Source organism: Eubalaena glacialis, chromosome 1, assembly GCF_028564815.1.
Source record: "Eubalaena glacialis isolate mEubGla1 chromosome 1, mEubGla1.1.hap2.+ XY, whole genome shotgun sequence".
NCBI lineage: Eukaryota > Metazoa > Chordata > Mammalia > Artiodactyla > Balaenidae > Eubalaena > Eubalaena glacialis.
Window position 1 is genome coordinate 200916769 of NC_083716.1, and position 18852 is coordinate 200935620.

The 18852-nt window shown below is 38.9% G+C and overlaps 1 protein-coding gene across 2 annotated transcripts in view; it reads left to right on the forward strand.

The window, feature by feature from the left end:
- The first annotated feature begins 512 nt into the window (after positions 1-512).
- SLC39A10 (solute carrier family 39 member 10) overlaps positions 513-18852 on the forward strand; it is a 63208-nt gene continuing 44868 nt past the window's right edge. Inside the window, exon 1 of one of the 2 annotated variants that reach the window (XM_061203538.1) lies at positions 513-607. The gene's annotated coding sequence lies outside the window, so the exon portion shown is untranslated. Of the gene's footprint in view, positions 608-15088; positions 15153-18852 lie in introns of those variants that run through there. The other variant, XM_061203546.1, reaches the window with a different exon arrangement.

The window sequence follows — 18852 nt, forward strand, 5'->3', positions numbered from 1 at the left end:
TGAAAGGTTACTTTAATAAAGGGGAGGGATTAAATTAACGTAGATGTTTAACTCGTGTACAGATAAACATTCTAATTTATCCATCTGAAATCTTCTGGCTGAAGCGTTTGCGTTTAGAGTTTCCCTTACTCATCCGCCTCGCCCGGGCCGCAGCAACCGACAGGCAAAGCCGGGAGAAAAGGCGAGAGGTAGAAGAGCGCTCCACGCATGCGTTAGAAGCCTCCCCAACTACCCCGCGGCGTCTTTTCTTGGAACAAAACTAGCGCGGAGCCGCGGAGCTCCGCAGTTTGCGTAGACTCGAATTTCCTATTGCTCTCACGGTCCGTGTGGAATCCACGAATGGTGCAGTTCCGCTACGCAAGTTGCGTTATTCGAAGTGAATGGCTGGGTGGTGAGTGTACGCCCAGAGCGTAACACCCATAAGGCGGACGGGGTGCGGCTGCGCAAGGACCTGAGTGGGCCGTGTACGCCGCTAGCGTAGCGTGGTGTCTGACGCTCGGGTCTCCGCGACGCAGTTGGCGCAGCCGGCTTTGGTGAATACACGATTTAGTGCAGCCGGGGTTTGGTACCGAGCGGAGAGGAGATGCACACGGCACTCGAGTGTGAGGTAACTATAAAACCCCGATTTGTTTACATTCCCTCCCCCAGAACCGGCCCCATGCGCGGCGGAGACTGCGAGTCCCGGGACAGCGGGGTGGGGGTAGAAAGGGAGACAAGGACCGGGGAGTCGGGGCTGAGTCCCTCGGGGATCCGGGCGCTGGGCTTCCCGCAGCTGCTGCTGGCGGCGGCGGCGGCGGCGGCGGCGGCGGCGGCGAGCCGGGCAGAGTGCGCGGTGGGCTGCGCGTGGGGTGCCGCCGCTTCTCGTGTGCGCTCTGGGCTGCCGCGGGGTTAGCGGCCGGGCAGCCTCCGCCCCGCGTGCGGGACCCGCGCCCCACTTAGCCCCCTGCTGAGGCTGGGGGGCCGCGCGGAGAGTGGGGGCAGTGACCACTGGGCAGAAGGTGGCGGTTGGGGGGCTGCGCGCGGGCGGCCTCGGGGCCGAGGGTGGCGTCGCCGCCGGAGGCGGGGGCGCGGTGGCCCGAGGGTGGGAGGATCCGCAGTCCGGTCTCGGCGGCGAACACCCCCGATTCTTCCTCTCGCGTGGTCCTCTGCGGAGTATCACGGTGACCCCGGGATGGAGCCTGGGCGCCGCTGTTCCGGGCCCGGGAGGCTAACGGACGGTGGCGCCTGTGCTCCTACAGCGGGAGGCCTCGTGGGAGCTTGCTTTCTCCCAGACCAACCGAAAAGCCGAGGCGGGGCGCGGGGGAGTTAATATTGAAGCCAGCTGGGGTCCCTGGAGCTGAGGGCTCGGGTTGGGCTGGGGCTGGGTCGGAGGGGGAGTTCGGGTGGGCCGGGAGGTGGCGCGGCAGCCCAGGCTTTGTTCCTGAAAGCTCTTCGGCGGAGAGCGATGGGGGGCCCTGCTGCGGCAGTACGTCGGGGAACCTTCGCGGCCCTCTCCCCGGGTCTAGGGATCTGCTCAACTCCTTGCTTCTCCCTTGGGACCCCTGAGTGCCTAGGCTAAGAAGGGGGCCTGGTGAGGGCGCAGGCGACGTGACGTTGGAGGTCTTCCTGTGGCTTCTGTAAAGAACTGTTCACGTGGGAGCCTGTCCACATGGGCTGTCTTTATGAGCTGGGCAGGAGGAAGAAGCAGGCTCCGCAGCCCTCAGTTGGGGGGGTCCTTCACTCAAGTCCCTGTTTTAAGTAATAAAGAGTGACATTAAAGCACATAACTTAAAAAGAAGATGGTAGGTTATACTGTGTTTTTTTTTTTTTTAACTTTCATTTAACGTCTTTTACGCTGTTAAGTTCTCTAGTTTTACCTTGGAACTGAGTCATTCTTGGAGCAAAACAAGCATGTGACAAGTTGGCATTTCATTTGTGTGGGTTTTATTTTTTTTGGATGGGTATCTAAATTCATCATAATTAAGAACAAGCAAGTAATACATGGGAAAAGCTGGAGATTTAGAATGTAGTTGATTGTAGTAATGCAGTTGAAAGCCTTAAGTCAAGACTTGTGTACTGTTTTTTGTTAGGACTTAAAATTCTACAAATTTTAAGTATCTTGAGGCAGTCTCTTGCTCTAGACTTTGGGGTCCACACCAGACATCTTACATCCCTACATGTGCTGAGTACTCCCATAGGAGAGAGAAATAGGTAGTATCAACGATGAGTGATTTGAAGAAAAGAAAATAATAATGTACTGGAGGGACTTTTAAACTTTTTTTGTATCATGAAACTCAGAATGATGAGTTTAAATGTATGGAATACGTAGGATTACAAGAGAAACCAGTTGTATTGAAATATAATTACCAAAATGTTAAATATTTATGGTGACGTAATTCATGCTTTAGTAAAGCATTAAATATCAAGAGTAGTGGCAGGTCTAATGACTAATTTCAAACTAGTGAGGACTGTAAATGATCTTTATAGGATTTAATTTGAATGATTTATATTAATAGTGTCAGGTGCTGCATATTACCGTGCTTTTTGCCTACATTTATAACTGAAGGGATAACTAAATTTCAGAGATCAATTAAAACTAGATACATCTTTCTTCCGTATCCAAATTCACAAACCTGAATTCTTTACACAGCCCCCTGGTTAAGAACCCCTGTGTAAGAATGACTTTGTGCTACTTTAAAAGAAGTGGTTAACTATGAGGTGACATCGATAATATATTGCATGATAACCTTTACTTATTCTTCATGTTAATTTGTATTCTACTAACAGATAGCTTAAAAGCCAACACAGTTCTTCCCCTTTTTTGAGCATTTGATTTGAAGTACTTGTAGGAGGCCTCAAGTCTGGTATGCAGGTACTAGTCTAGGGGGTGTTTTTGTTTGTTTTTAAACAGATTTATGGAGAATACAGGGTGTATAGGTATTATAACAAGGGAAATTATTCAACAACAGGAATGATCATTTGCTTTTAATTAAAGCGAATTTACGTTGTTAGTATTCTATTCCCCACCTCTCCCCCACTTCCTCTACCCCCAGTTTTGGCTGTTATTGGCATGAATGTACAGCTTTGGAGTGAGACTTAAGGTTCAGAACTGACCCATTATTAACTAGTGTGGTTACCTTGAGCAAGTTGCTTTATCTTAATCTTTTATCTGTGAACTTGAAGTACTAGAAAAACCTACCTTATGGGTTTACTGTGACCTTGAAATGACATAATGAACTAAAGGGCTACAGATAATTCATTTTACCTTCTTTTCTGCATACAGACGTTTCAGTTCTTCATTGGTGGTTGAAGGACTACTTTCTGTCTTGATTCCAGAATGAGGTTTAATGGTCTCTACTGGGCCATTGCGGGGATACAATTATCTTGCTGTTGTTATTCATATGTAATAATCCATAGAATTTTTTCTGCTTTTGCATTTTCTAACTTATAATTACATACATATATCTTGTTTTCCCTGCCAGACTAAATTCCTTGAGGGACACACACTCCACAGCTTTTTGTCACATAATGCTCTTTACACCTTATTCAGTGAATGTGCAGAGCTTGGTTGTCTAGCTCTTTAATCGAGTTAAAAATGTTAAATGAGTGATACAAAATTTAAATTCAGTATTAACCCAAGGAAATATTAATACTTTGGATTTTGATATGTCAGCCCTTGTCTGTGTAGTGGTTACCTCAAGAATGGAAATGCTCATTTTTTAAAAATTTTGTATCGAAAGGACTTTTATCATGAGTGCATTTTAAACGTATTCATAAGATGCAAAAGAAAGTACACAGTAGGAAATGGAAAAGAAGTGCAGGTAATCAAAACAGAAAGCTAGTTTTTTTCCTTTATAACAGGTTTTATAACCCTATAAAGTCATCTTTCATTATAAGTGTAATTCTCATTAAAAATATACTAACTTTAGCTTTTAAGTTTACAAGTTAGAAGAGTGCTCAGTTTGTCCCAACAGTTTGATGCTGCCCCCTAGTGTTTGATTCCCCTTGAAGTTTTCATGTGCTTACCTTCTTCATCTTCACCTTTTCTTAAAACAAGACTATTTAAGTTACAATTAGATTACTTAGTGCTATTTATCTAGTCTACCTTGAGATTTCCTCCAGCTGGTTAGTGTTACTAATAAGAGTCATTTTGAACTGGTTAACTTTGATTGCTTTTAACCCTAGTTTTCTGAATGGGGGTGAGTTTGGGTGGAGGTAGAACAGTATAAGGCCAAGTTTCCTTGCAAGTTATGTTGGGGGGGGGGCGGGTTTCAAACAGGAAGAGGGCTATATATTAAATGTGTATCTTTGAGGTTAGCTTTGCATACGAATAGGAGCAATTACTTCAGTCTGGGCTGCTTCTGGCTTAATTTAGTCCCATATAACTTTGTGTTGTCTCCACTGTACTGAAAATAATGTTAAAATCACGTGGTGAGCTTTTTTTTTTACGTTCAAGTGTTTTGGAACTTTGACTTTTATAGAACGATTTTTGAAAAATAGAGCCTCAAGGACCTGTAATAACCACAAGATTTCCCGTAGTCATTTATGTAAACTCAAGATTTCAAATTATATCAGTTATCAATATTCCAAACTACTTTTTTCATTTTCATTATTTTCCTTTTTTTCATTATTTTCTAATTATAAGTTTTGTGACTAGACCACACAGTGACTTTTAGGTTTTTCCAAAATAAGCAAATATATTCTTGACAAATATTTACTACAATCAGAATATTCAAAAGTGTGTTCAGTAGGTATGAAGGCAATTTTCAACTGAAATTGTAAAGCTTTAAATAACAATAGCATTATTGAAATTATTTCCAACTGCTTAAGAGACCACACTTTTTATGTTCAGAACACAATAATTTATTGTCATGGCACATCATAGCACAATGTGTCATAGCACATTGTCATAGCACTATAAAAAAATAGTGCCAGATTCTATTATCAGAACATAAGGTTTTCTTTTTTTGTTGTTGCCAGATATAAGGATTGGATATTTAATAGACTTTTAATGTTAAAAGATGTTATTAGAATGGCATGGTGGTTACAGGTTTGTAAGTATAGGGATAAAATCTAAAATCTTTTTCAAGTAGTGTTTCAATTAGTTTCATTAGGAGTTAGTGGTAGATGATTTTGTAATTTTATAGTTTACATTTACCCATTATATTGTATGTTTTACTGCTGAAAGAGAAGGTATCAGGTAATTGTTCTTGCGTTAACATTTCTAACAACGGTGTTTACCCTTAATGTGTACACTGTTTTGGGGCACCATCCATCCCATTCAGAAAAGAGGTTTTTGGGGATTAGAAAAGTGAATCAGAATGTTGTCGGAAATATCTTTATCTTATTAATATAAGATTATATGCTTTCATAAGACCCAGAAGTATTGTTATTAGAATTACTGTGAAGTACTGTGTGAAAGAGTTATTTTTAATGCTCTAGTAAGTATCGAAGACTTGTCAGTCAGTGATCACTTGAGTTTTTGCGTTTGTTTTCATTCATATAGAAGCAGAAAATTAAATCGCCTTCAGTTGTAGTAACAAGGTCACAAATACATATATCCCACTGCCCTGTTGCTTTAATGTCTGTAAATAAAAAATCATTTCAGATGTGCCTTCGTGCCTCTAAACTTTTTTCTGAATTCACTTTATATATTCTGTGAATGTTTGAGTTTTACAATAGTGGTTTCCCCTATAGTTGTCTGTTGAATTGGTTAAGTTTTTAAAAATGTATAGATTAAGTCAGGGGTCAGCAAGCTATGGCCATGGGCCAAATCAGTCTGCTTTTCTAAATTAAGTATTGATGGAACACAGCTTCCTTGTACATTTATATATATCATATATTGCTGCTTTGTACCATAATGGCAGAACTGAGTAGGTGCCACAGAGACTACTGCCTGCAAAACCTAAAATATTAAATATCTGACCCTTTTAAGTCAGCCAACTCCTGGATCCAGTTCTTAATATTCTGTCGTTATTTGATGTGTTGCTGCTTTTAAAATACATTTTCCTACTACCTATATGAGTAAGATACTTTAGTAGAAAAGCATTCAAATCTAAATGAATGGATAATAATGTGAGTTCTCAGGTATTCTTCACCTAAATAGTGTAGAAGTTTTTCGTCCCTCCCCCTTTCCATTTTCCTCTATAGGAGGAATAGCACCTTTATTTATGATGCTTGGAGTTGGAATGTGGCCTTCAACCTTGAGTTACTACCTAACTCTATCACTGTTTCTACTACTTCTTATGTAGTGTCTCTCACAGTTTACCTTCTCTAATTTAAAAGGTGACTGTGTCTTCCTTGTACCTACTTCAGAGCAGAAAATGTTTCTTTTTTTTTTTTTAACATCTTTATTGGAGTATAATTGCTTTACAATGGTGTGTTAGTTTCTGCTTTATAACAAAGTGAATCAGTTATACATATATACATATGTTCCCATATCTCTTCCCTCTTGCATCTCCCTCCCTCCCACGCTCCCTATCCCACCCCTCTAGGTGGTCACAAAGCACCGAGCTGATCTCCCTGTGGAGCTGATCTCCCTGTGCTATGCGGTTGCTTCCCACTAGCTATTTTACGTTTAGTAGTGTATATATGTCCATGCCACTCTCTCACTTTGTCACAGCTTACCCTTCCCCCTCCCCATATCCTCAAGTCCATTCTCTAGTAGATCTGTGTCTTTATTCCCGTCTTGCCACTAGGTTCTTCACGACCTTTTTTTTTTTTTTCCTTAGATTCCATATATATGTGTTAGCATACTGTATTTGTTTTTCTCTTTCTGACTTACTTCACTATGTATGACAGACTCTAGGTCCATCCACCTCACTACAAATAACTCCATTTCGTTTCTTTTTATGGCTGAGTAATATTCCATTGTATATATGTGCCACATCTTCTTTATCCATTCATCCGATGATGGACACTTCGGTTGCTTCCATGTCCTGGCTATGTTTCATATTTTTTATGCCTTCTCCTTGCCCCTTCCTCCTGTCCCCTTTCCTCCTTTTTCCTCTCCTCCCACTCCCCTCATACAGCAATTCATGATTGCATGTTTACAGGCCTGTGAACAAGTGTTCTGGTATAATTCTTCTTAGTGCACCTTTGCTGAAGATGAATCATTACTTTATTCTGTTTACATGTGAAGAAGTATACTTTGTGCTATGTTGTAGAAGAACATAGCCTCTTGTTGAAGGGGGCTATGGAAAGATTGATTTATGTACCTTATCAAGATATGTAGAATAAAATATTATTTATTATTACATTGTAAATCAATGAGATCAGTAAAACTATAATATTAGAAAAACATTTTATGTAATTATGTAATATTTAATTATTACATTATTGTATATACTTACAGAGAACAATTAGATATTATGTATTGTATATAATATATATCATAAAGCAACACAATCATGTTTTCTATTCCCATGGACCTTTTTTAATGTGGAATTTCAGCTGACTTCATAACTTGTTAATGTTTAGAACATATATTTTAAGATTTTTGTTTTAAATTGGCATACTCTAGTTTTTAAAATAAAGTGAATAATTTGATATATGTAACCAGTGTAAATAAAAAGTTTATTTTCAAGAAAATAATCATCAATTTTAAAAAACTGAAGAAGGAAACCAAGTAGCTACAAATCAAATCACTGAAAATTTTAAGAAAGTGTTGTTTAAGTTCACTGTAAATACAGTATTATATAATACATAATGTAATTTATGATTTATAAAAAAATGTTAAAGCTTTTCCCCTGAAGATTTCTGCCTAAACACAAGTACTTGAAAGTTTTACTGAGGCTAAAACGTAAACTTCCTTAGTTAACAGATACAAGACTATTGTTTGTTAGTTCAGTGGATGTTTTATTTTCCCTAAAAAAGAAATGGATGTTAGGGGTCATGTTAATTTTAATTATTGCTTTTTTTTCAAAGAAGAAAATATATATTAAATATAGGGAGAAAAAACTTCTTAAATTTAGAAGTCATAAAGAAATTGCAAAAGATGTTCATGGGTTTCAGTGCATGTACGTGAAAACGTCTGTACGTGAAAGGGAAAACATTGTAATCAAAGTAAAAAGGCATTAGACAGAATTGAAGATGTTTTCTGTGGAAAATATGACCAAGCCATGTTATGTAAAAGCTCATGTATGTTTATAAAAATATTGACACACCAGGAATAATTTGAAAATGTAAATAAGAATAAGGTAATTTTACCTGTTCTAAAATTAATAATACCAACTACTAATGAGAATACTATGATCGTACTGCTGGTGGCAGTATAACCAAACTTAATTTCTCTAGAAAACAATTTGGAAGTATGTAACAAGACCTGAAAAGTATTCAAACTTTTGTGGTCTTTCCCCACATCTTGGACTTATCCAAGCCAGTAACTAAAAATAATAGCACAAATTGAAATTAAAATGATTACATATTGTGATTAAAACCCTGTAAACAAATGCTTGTGAAAATCTTGAAACTGTAATTCATTTTCTTCCACATGTGACATTATGTGATTTTGTTCAACAGAAACTTTTTTTAAGATTTATAATTGCTGACTTTTATTTTTAGTTTTTTCAAAGTTATGCATGAATACAGTTTAAAGAATTAAATAGTTCTGTGAAGTTTTTAGGGAAAAGAAAAATCAGTCTCCTGCCTGGCTTCTTTTACGTTCTGCCTAGAGAGATAAGGAACTCCTTTAGTATCTTTAATTATTTTGCTTTTCACTGCCATGTCTCCAACATGTTCATAACTTGCTGATTTTCAGCTTTAGTCATTGTCTGCTTCGGATTTAGCACTCTTTCCATCTCTCCATGTACTCATTTCCTATACCTCAGTTTTTCAGTACAATTGTATTGAATAATTTTGGTTTAGAACAGTATTTAGTGTTATATTTTTATGACTATGAATGTTATTTACAATTGAGTCATTGTAATAAACTGTTACTTTTCCTGCACAACTTCCCCCCCCCCCTCTGGCGTTAATAATTTTTTTTTCTTTTTCAATGTATCTGTATATTACAAAATCTACTGCAGTCTGTGTATCTGAGTGTGATTCTATTAAGAAAGAGAATGTGCCTTAAGAAGACTATGTTTATATAATTTATGTCATTTTCTTTATGTTGGACAAAGTTGAACTTGATAATAAAGATGGATTGATACTTGATAATGAATTGGTTGTTTGCTAGTAAAAATTAAGTCGCTTTGACACTTGAACTATACTTTTGTAAGATTCTGCTAAATGGCAGAACTGAATCATTTAACTTTGTTCAAATAACTGTAAGGACAGCTAAAATTAAACAGATAGAAAGCTTCCCTGGTGGGGAAGAAGTAGTCTGTGTTGTCAGCAGCATCAAAAAACTGTTAATGTTATGAAAATATTGCCCTGGGGACTTCCCTGGTGGTCCAGTGGTTAAGACTCCAAGCTTCCAATGCAAGGGGCGCAGGTTCCATCCATGGTCAGGGAGCTAAGATCCCACATGCCATGCTGTGTGCCCAAAAAAAAAAAAAAAAAAAAAAAAAATATTGCCCTGGACATTCTGTGATTTTTTTTTTTTTTTTTCCCTAACCTAATGGAAAGGAGAGATCAAGCTGGCAGTGCTTATGAATGGCAAGCGGGTACAAAATCAGGGTTGTGTAACAGTGACAAGATGCTGAAAAAGGAAAACAAAGGAAGAGTGAAGATGAATGGAGTAATAAAGATTTAAGGCAGTGGCAGTAACTATTCTTAGAATGAAGGCAACTGAGGGGTGATGAGTCAAAAGAGAATACAGCTCTGCAAGTTGAAGGGAGAAGGCGTGTGTGTCTAATTCAGGTCCTAAGGTTAGTGCTCTGTCTTTAAGTCCTCTTTGTGATTACATGTTGTGTAGGTTTACATGCATTTGTAGTGGAAAGAGGTTGAAGCTTATTTATTGAAAGGGTAACTAAAATTGTAAACATTTTAGTAGCTTCAAAAGACCTCACAATATTTTGTGACTGATAAAGGTATCCCACCTCATGCATTTACTAATCTCAGATGTTCTTTGTATTCACAAGCAGCAAAACAGACACAGGAATATCATACGTGGCTTTCTACATTATGGTTCCAGACTCCTTGTAATGAAAGCTTGAAAAGCAGGGACTTCAGATAATTTTTTTTTTTGAATTTTTGAATTTTATTTATTTTTTTATACAGCAGGTTCTTATTATCCATTTTATACATATTAGTGTACATATGTCAATCCAAATCTGCCAATTCATCCCACCACCACCCCCCTGCCGCTGTCCCCCCTTGGTGTCCATACGTTTGTTCTCTACATCTGTGTCTCTATTTCTGCCCTGCAAACCGGTTCGTCTGTACCATTTTTCTAGGTTCCACATATATGCATTAATACACGATATTTGTTTTTCTGACTTATTTCACTCTGTATGACAGTCTCTAGATCCATCCACATCTCTACAAATGACCCAATTTTGTTCCTTTTTGTGGCTGAGTAATATTCCATTGTACATATGTAGCACATCTTCTTTATCCATTCATCTGTCAATGGGCATTTAGGTTGCTTCCATGACCTGGCTGTTGTAAATAGTGCTGCAGTGAACATTGGGGTGCATGTGTCTTTTTGAATTATGGTTTTCTCTGGGTATATGCCCAGTAGTGGGATAGCTGGGTCATATGGTAATTCTATTTTTAGTTTTTTAAGGAACCTCCATACTGTTCTTCATAGTGGCTGTATCAATTTACATTCCCACCAACAGTGCAAGAGGGTTCCCTTTTCTCCACGCCCTCTCCAGCATTTGTTGTTTGTAGATTTTCTGATGATGCCCATTCTAACTGGTGTGAGGTGATACTTCATTGTAGTTTTGATTTGCATTTCTCTAATAATTAGTGATGTTGAGCAGCTTTTCATATGCTTCTTGGCCATCTGTATGTCTTCTTTGGAGAAATGTCTATTTAGGTCTTCTTCCCATTTTTGGATTGGGTTGTTTGTTTTTTTTAATATTGAGCTGCATGAGCTGTTTATATATTTTGGAGATTAATCCTTTGTTGATTGATTTGCAAATATTTTCTTCCATTCTGAGGGTTGTCTTTTTGTCTTGTTTGTAGTTTCCTTTGCTTGACAAAAGCTTTTAAGTTTCATTCACAGTTTCAATTTCAGTGCTTGTGACTGGTCTGTTTACATTTTCTGTTTCTTCATGGTTCAGTCTCGGGAGGTTGTGCTTTTTTAAGAATTTGTCCATTTTTTCCAGGTTGTCCATTTTATTGGGATATAGTTGCTTGTAGTAATCTCTCATGATCCTTTGTTTTTCTACAGTGTCAGTTGTTCTCCTTTTTCATTTCTAATTTTATTGATTTCAGTCTTCTCCCTTTTTTTCTTAATGAGTCTGGCTAGTGGTTTATCAATTTTGTTTATCCTCTTAAAGAACCAGCTTTTAGTTTTATTGATCTTAGCTATTGTTTCCTTCATTTCTTTTTCATTTATTTCTGATCTGATCTTTATGATTTCTTTCCTTCTGCTAACTTTGGGGTTTTTTTGTTTTTCTTTCTCTAATTGCTTTAGGTGTAAGGTTAGGTTGTTTATTTGAGATGTTTCTTGTTTCTTGAGGTAGGATTCTAGTGCTATAAACTTCCCTCTTAGAACTGCTTTTGCTGCATCCCATAGGTTTTGGGTCGTCGTGTTTTCATTGTCATTTGTTTCTAGGTATTTTTTGATTTCCTCTATGATTTCTTCAGTGATCTCTTTGTTATTGTTTAGCCTCTATGTGTCTGTACTTTTTACAGGTCTTTTCCTGTAATTCATATCTATACTCATAGCGTTGTGGTCAGAAAAGATACTTGATACAATTTCAATTTTCTTAAGTTTACCAAGGCTTGATATGTGACCCAAGATATGATCTATACTGGAGAATGTTCCATGAGCACTTGAGAAGAAAGTGTATTCTGTTGTTTTTGGATGGAATGTCCTATAGATCAATTAAGTCTATCTTGTTTAATGTATCATTTAAAGCTTGTGTTTCCTTATTTATTTTCATTTTGGACGATCTGTCCAGTGGTGAAAGTGGGGTGTTCAAGTCCCCTACTATGATTGTGTTACTGTCGATTTCCCCTTTTATGGCTATTAGCATTTGCTTTAAGTGTTGAGGTGCTCCTATGTTGGGTGCATAAATATTTACAGTTGTTATATCTTATTCTTGGATTGATCCCTTGATCATTATGTAGTGTCCTTTGTCTCTTGGAATAGTCTTTATTTTAAAGTCTATTTTGTCTGATATGAGAACTGCTACTCCAGCTTTCTTTTGATTTCCATTTGCATGGAATATCTTTTTCCATCCCATCACTTTCAGTCTGTATGTGTCCCTGGGTCTGAAGTGGGTCTCTTGTAGACAGCATATATACGGGTCTTGCTTTTGTATCCATTCAGCCAGTCTATGTCTTTTGGTTGGAGCATTTAATCCATTTACATTTGAGGTAGTTACTGATATGTGTGTTCCTATTACCATTTTCTTAATTGTTTTGGGTTTGTTATTGTAGGTCTTTTCCTTGTCTTGTGTTTCCTGCCTAGAGAAATTCCTTAAGGATTTGTTGTAAAGCTGGTTTGGTGGTGTTGAATTTCTCTTAGCATTTGCTTGTCTGTAAAGGTTTTAATTTCTCCATCGAATCTGAATGAGATCCTTGCTGGGTAGAGTAATGGTTGTAGGTTTTTCTCTTTCATCACTTTAAATATGTCCTGCCACTCCTTTCTGGCTTGCAGAGTTTCTGCTGAGAGATCAGCTGTTAACCTTATTGGGATTCCCTTGTATGTTATTTGTTGCTTTTCCCTTGCTGCTTTTAATATTTTTTCTTTGTATTTAATTTTTGATAGTTTGATTAATATTTGTCTTGGCGTGTTTCTCCTTGGATTTATCCTGTATGGGAGTCTCTGCGCTTTCTGGCCTTGATTGACTATTTCCTTTCTCATTTTAGGGAAGTTTTCAACTATAATCTCTTCAAATATTTTCTCAGTCCCTTTCTTTTTCTCTTCTTCTTCTGGGACCCCTATAATTCGAATGTTGGTGCGTTTAATGTTGTCCCAGACGTCTCTGAGACTGTCCTCAATTTTTTTCATTCTTTTTTCTTTATTCTGCTCTGCAGTAGTTATTTCCACTATTTTATCTTTCAGGTCATTAATCCGTTCTTCTGCCTCAGTTATTCTGCTATTGATTCCTTCTAGAGAATTTTTCATTTCATTTATTGTGTTGTTTATCGTTGTTTGCTCTTTAGTTCTTCTAGGTTCTTGTTAAACGTTTCTTTTATTTTCTCCATTCTGTTTCTAAGATTTTGGATCATCTTTACTATCATGACTCTGAATTCTTTTTCAGGTAGACTCCCTATTTTCTCTTCGTTTGTTTTGTCTGGTGGGTTTTTTCCTTGCTCCTTCATCTGCTGTGTGTTTTTCTGTCTTCTCATTTTGCTTAACTTACGTGTTTGGGGTCTCCTTTTCGCAGGCTGCAGGTTCGTAGTTCCCGTTGTTTTTGGTGTTGGCCCCCGGTGGGTAAGGTTGGTTTAGTGGGTTGTGTAGGCTTCCTGGTGGAGGGGACTGATGCCTGTGTTCTGGTGGATGAGGCTGGATCTTGTCTTTCTGGTGGGCAGAACCGCGTCTGGTGGTGTGTTTTGGGGTGTCTGTGAACTTATTATGATTTTAGGCAGCCTGTCTGCTAATGGGTGGGGTTGTGTTCTTGTCTTGCTAGTTGTTTGGCATAGGATGTCCAGCACTGTAGCTTGCTGGTCGTTGAGTGGAGCTGGGTCTTAGTGTTGAGATGGAGATCTCTGGGAGAGCTTGCGCCATTTGATATTATGTGGGGTTGGGAGGTTTCTGGTGGACCAGTGTCCTGAAGTTGGCTCTCCCATCTCAGAGACTCAGGCCTGACACCCAGCAAGAGCACCAAGACCCTGTCAGCCACCTGGCTCAGAAAAAAAGGGAGAAAATAAATAAATAAATAAAATAACAAAGTTATTAAAATAAAAAAATTTTTAAATATATTTAAAAATAAAAAAATTAAAGAGTAAAAAAAAAAAAAAAGGAAGGAAAGAGAGAGCAACCAAACCAAGAAACAAATTCACCAATGATAACAAACGCTAAAAAGTATACTAAAAAAAAAAAAAAAATCGGACAGACAGAACCCTAGGACAAATGGTAAAAGCAAATCTATACAGACAAAATTACCCAAAGAAGCATACACATATACACAACAGGAGAAAAAGGAAAATATATATATATATAAAAAGAGAAAAAAAGGAAGAGAGCATCCAAATCAATAAAGAAATCTACCAATGATAATAAGCTCTAAATACTAACCTAAGATAAACATAACACCAGAAACAAATTAGATGCAGAAAGCAAACCCCAAGTCTACAGTTGCTCCCAAAGTCCACCGCCTCAATTTTGGGATGATTCGTTGTCTCTTCAGGTATTCCACAGTTGCAGGGTCCATCAGTTTGATTGTGGAGATCCAATCCTCTGCTCCTGAGGCTCCATGGAGAGATTTCCCTTTCTCTTCTTTGTTCACACACCTCCTGGGCTTCAGCTTTGGATTTGGCCTCGCCTTTGCGTGTAGGTCGCCTGAGGGCGTCTCTTCCAGGCCCAGACAGGATGGGGTTAAAGGAGCAGCTGATTAGGGAGCTCTGGCTCATTCAGGCCAGGGGGAGGGAGGGGTACTGAATTTGGGGCGAGCCTGTGGCAGCAGAGTCCGGCGTGACGTTGTAACAGCCTGAGGCCTGACATGTGTTCTCCTGGGGAAGTTGTCCCTGGATCATGGGACCCTGGGAGTGGTGGGCTGCACAGGCTCCTGGGAGGGGAGGTGTGGATAGTGACCTGTGCTTGCACACAGGCTTCTTGGTGGCTGCAGTAGCAGCCTTAGCATCTCATGCCTATCTCTGGTGTCCGCGCTGATAGCCACGGCTCGAGCCTGTCTCTGGAGTTCGTTTAGGCTGTGCTCTGAATCCCATCTCCTCTTGCACCCTGAAACAATGTTCTCTTGTCTCTTAGGCAGTTCCAGACATTTTCCTGGACTCCCTCCCAGCTACCTGTGGTGCACTAGTTCCCTTCAGTCTGTGTTCACGCAGCCAACCTTAGTCCTCTCCCTGAGATCTGACCTCTGAAGCCCGAGCCTCAGCTCCCAGCCACCACCTGCTCAGGCGGGTGAGCAGACAAGCCTCTCAGGCTGGTGAGTGCTGGTCAGCACCGATCTTCTGTGTGGGAATCTGTCCGCTTTGCCCTCTGCACCCCTATTGCTGCACTCTCCTCCGTGACTCCAAAGCTTCCCCCCGACCCACCCACCGTCTCTGCCAGTGTGTGGAAGCCTTTCCTCCTCCACAGCTCCCTCCCAGAGGTGCAGGTCCTGTCCCTATTCTTTCATCTCTGTTTTTTCTTTTTTCTTTTGCACTACCCAGGTATGTGGGGAGTTTCTTGCCTTTTGGAAAGTCTGAGGTCTTCTGCCAGGTTCCATAGGTGTTCTGTAGGAGCTGTTCCACATGTAGATGTATTTTTGATGTATTTGTGGGGAGGAGGGTGAGCACATCTTACTCCTCTGCCATCTTGAAGCTATCCCCCTAATTTCTTTCTTTTACATGTAGCTGTCCAGTTTTCCCAGCACCACTTATTGAAGAGGCTGTCTTTTCTCCATTGTATGTTTTTGCCTTCTTTGTCATAAATTAGGTGCCCATATGTGTGTGGGTGTATCTGGGCATTCTAGCCTGTACCATTGATCTATATTTCTGTTTTTGTGCCAGTACCATACTGTCTTGATTACTGTAGCTTTATGGTATAATTTGAAGTTGGGTAGCCTGATTCCTCCATTTTTCTTTCTTAAGATTGCTTTGGCTATTCGGGGTCTATTGTGTTTCCATATGAATTGTAAAATTTTTTGTTCTAATTCTGTGAAGAATACCATTGGTAGTTTGATAGGGATTGCATTGAATCTGTAGATTGCTTTGGGTAGTATAGTCATTTTCATAATATTGATTTTTCCGATCCAAGAACATGGTATATTTCTCCATCTGTTTTTGTCATCTTTGATTTCTTTCATGAGTGTTTTATAGTTTTCTGAGTACAGGTCTTTCACCTCCTTAGGCAGGTTTATTCCTAGGTATTTTATTCTTTTTGTTGCAGTGGTAAATGGGAATGTTTCCTTAATTTCTCTTTCTGATTTTTCATTGTTAGTGTATAGGAATGCCAGATTTCTTTGCATTAATTTTGGATCCTGCAACCTTACCAAATGCATTGATTAGTTCTAGTAGTTTTCTGGTGGCATCTTTAGGATTTTCTATGTATAGTATCATGTCATTGGCAAACAGTGACAGTTTTACCTTTTCTTTTCCAATTTGTATTACTTTTATTTCTTTTTTTCCTCTGCTGTGGCTAGGACTTCCAAAAGTATGTTGAATAAGAGTGGCGAGAGTAGACATCCTTGTCTTGTTCCTGATATTAGTGGAAATGCTTTCAGCTTTTCACCATTGAGTATGATGCTTGCTGTGGGTTTGTCATATATGGCCTTTATTATGTTAAGGTAGGTTCCCTCTGTGCCCACTCTTTGGAGAGTTTTTATCATAAGTGGGTGTTGAATTTTGTCAAAAGCTTTTTCTGCATCTATTGAGATGATCATATGGTTTTTCTCCTTCAGTTTGTTAATATGGATTATCACATTGATTGATTTGGGTATATTGAAGAATCCTTGCATTCCTGGTATAAACGCCACTTGATCATGGTGTATGATCCTTTAATGTGCTGTTGGATTCTATTTGCTAGTATTTTGTTCAGGATTTTTGCATCTATGTTCATCAGTGATATTAGTCTATAATATTCTTTTTTTGTGATATCTTTTTCTGGTTTTGGTATCAGGGTGATGGTGGCTTCATAGAATGAGTTTGGGAGTGTTTCTCCCTCTGCAATTTTTTGGAAGAGTTTGAGAAGGATAGGTGTTAGCTCTTCTCTAAATGTTTGATAGAATTTGCCTGTGAAGCCATCTGGTCCTGGAGTTTTGTATGCTGGAAGATTTTTAATTACGGTTTCAATTTCATTACTTGTGATAGGTCTGTTGATATTTTCTAATTCATCCTGGTTCAGTCTTGGAAAATTGTACCTTTCCAAGAATTTGTCCATTTCTTCGTGGTTGTCCATTTCATTGGCATATAGTTGTTTGTAGTAGTCTCTTATAATCCTTTGTATTTCTGCAGTGTCAGTTGTGATTTCTCCTTTTTCATGTCTAATCTTGTTGATTTGCGTCCTCTCCCTTTTTTTCTTGATGAGTCTGGCTAAGGGTTTATCAATTTTATCTTCTCAAAGAACCAGCTTTTAGTTTTATTGATCTTTGCTATTGTTTTCTTCATTTCTATTTATTTCTGCTCTGATCTTTATGATTTCTTTCCTTCTACTCACTTTGAGTTTTCTTTGTTCTTCTTTCTCTAGCTGTTTTAAGTGTAGTGTTGGATTGTTTATTTGAGATTTTTCTTGTTTTTTGAGGTGAGATTGAATTGCTGTAAACTTCCCTCTTAGAACTGGTTTTGCTGTGTGCCATAGGTTTTTGGTTGTCGTGTTTTGATTGTCATTTGTTTCTATGTATTTTTTAATTTCTTCTTTGATTTCTTCAGTGATCTCTTGGTTATTTAGTAATGTACTTTTTGGCCTCCATGTAGTTGGGTTTTTTTACAGTTTTTTCCTGTAATTGATTTCCAGTCTCATAGCTTTGTGGTCAGAAAAGATGCTTGTTACGATCTCAATTTTCTTAAATTTTCCAAGGCTTGATTTGTGACCCAAGATGTGATCTATCCTGGAGACTGTTCCATGTGCACTTGAGAAGAAAGTGTATTCTGCCACTTTTGGGTGGAATGTTCTATAAATATCAATTAGATCTATCTGGTCTATTATGTCATTTAAAGCTTGTGTTTCCTTATTTATTTTCTGTTTGGATGATTTGTCTATTGATGTAAGTGGGTTGTTAAAGTCCCTTACTATTATTGTGTTACTGTCAATTTCTCCTTCGTGGTTGTTAGCATTTGCCTTATGTATTGAGGTGCTCCTATGTTGGGTGCATAAACATTTATAATTGTTATATCTTCTTCTTGGATTGATCCTTTTTTTTTTTTAATTTTTATTTATTTATTTATTTATTTATTTATGGCTGTGTTGGGTCTTCGTTTCTGTGCGAGGGCTTTCTCTAGTTGTGGCAAGCGGGGGCCACTCTTCATCGCGGTGCGCGGGCCTCTCACTATCGCGGCCTCTCGTTGTGGAGCACAGGCTCCAGACGCGCAGGCTCAGTAATTGTGGCTCACGGGCCCAGCTGCTCTGCGGCATGTGGGATCTTCCCAGACCAGGGCTCGAACCCGTGTCCCCTGCATTGGCAGGCAGATTCTCAACCACTGCGCCACCAGGGAAGCCCGGATTGATCCTTTGATCATTATGTAGTGTCCCTCCTTATCTCTTGTAACAGTCTTTATTTTAAAGTCTATTTTATCTGATATGACTAGTGCTACTACAGCTTTCTTTTGATTTCCATGTGCATGGAATATCTTTTTCCATCCCTTCAGTTTCAGTCTGTATGTGTCCCTAGGTCTGAAGTGGGTCTCTTGTAGACAGCATATATATGGGTTTTGTTTTTGTATCCATTCAGCTGGTCTGTGTCTTTTGGTTGGGGCATTTAATCCATTTACACTCAAGGTTATTATCAATATGTATGTTCCTATTACCGTTTTCTTAATTGTTTTGGGATTGTTTTTGTGGGTCTTTTTCTTCTCTTGTGTTTTCCACCTAGAGAAGTTTCTTCATCATTTGTTGTAAAGCTGGTTTGGTGGTGCTGAATTCTCTTAGCTTTTGCTTGTCTGAAAAGCTTTTGACTTCTGCATCGAATCTGAATGAGATCCATGCTGGGT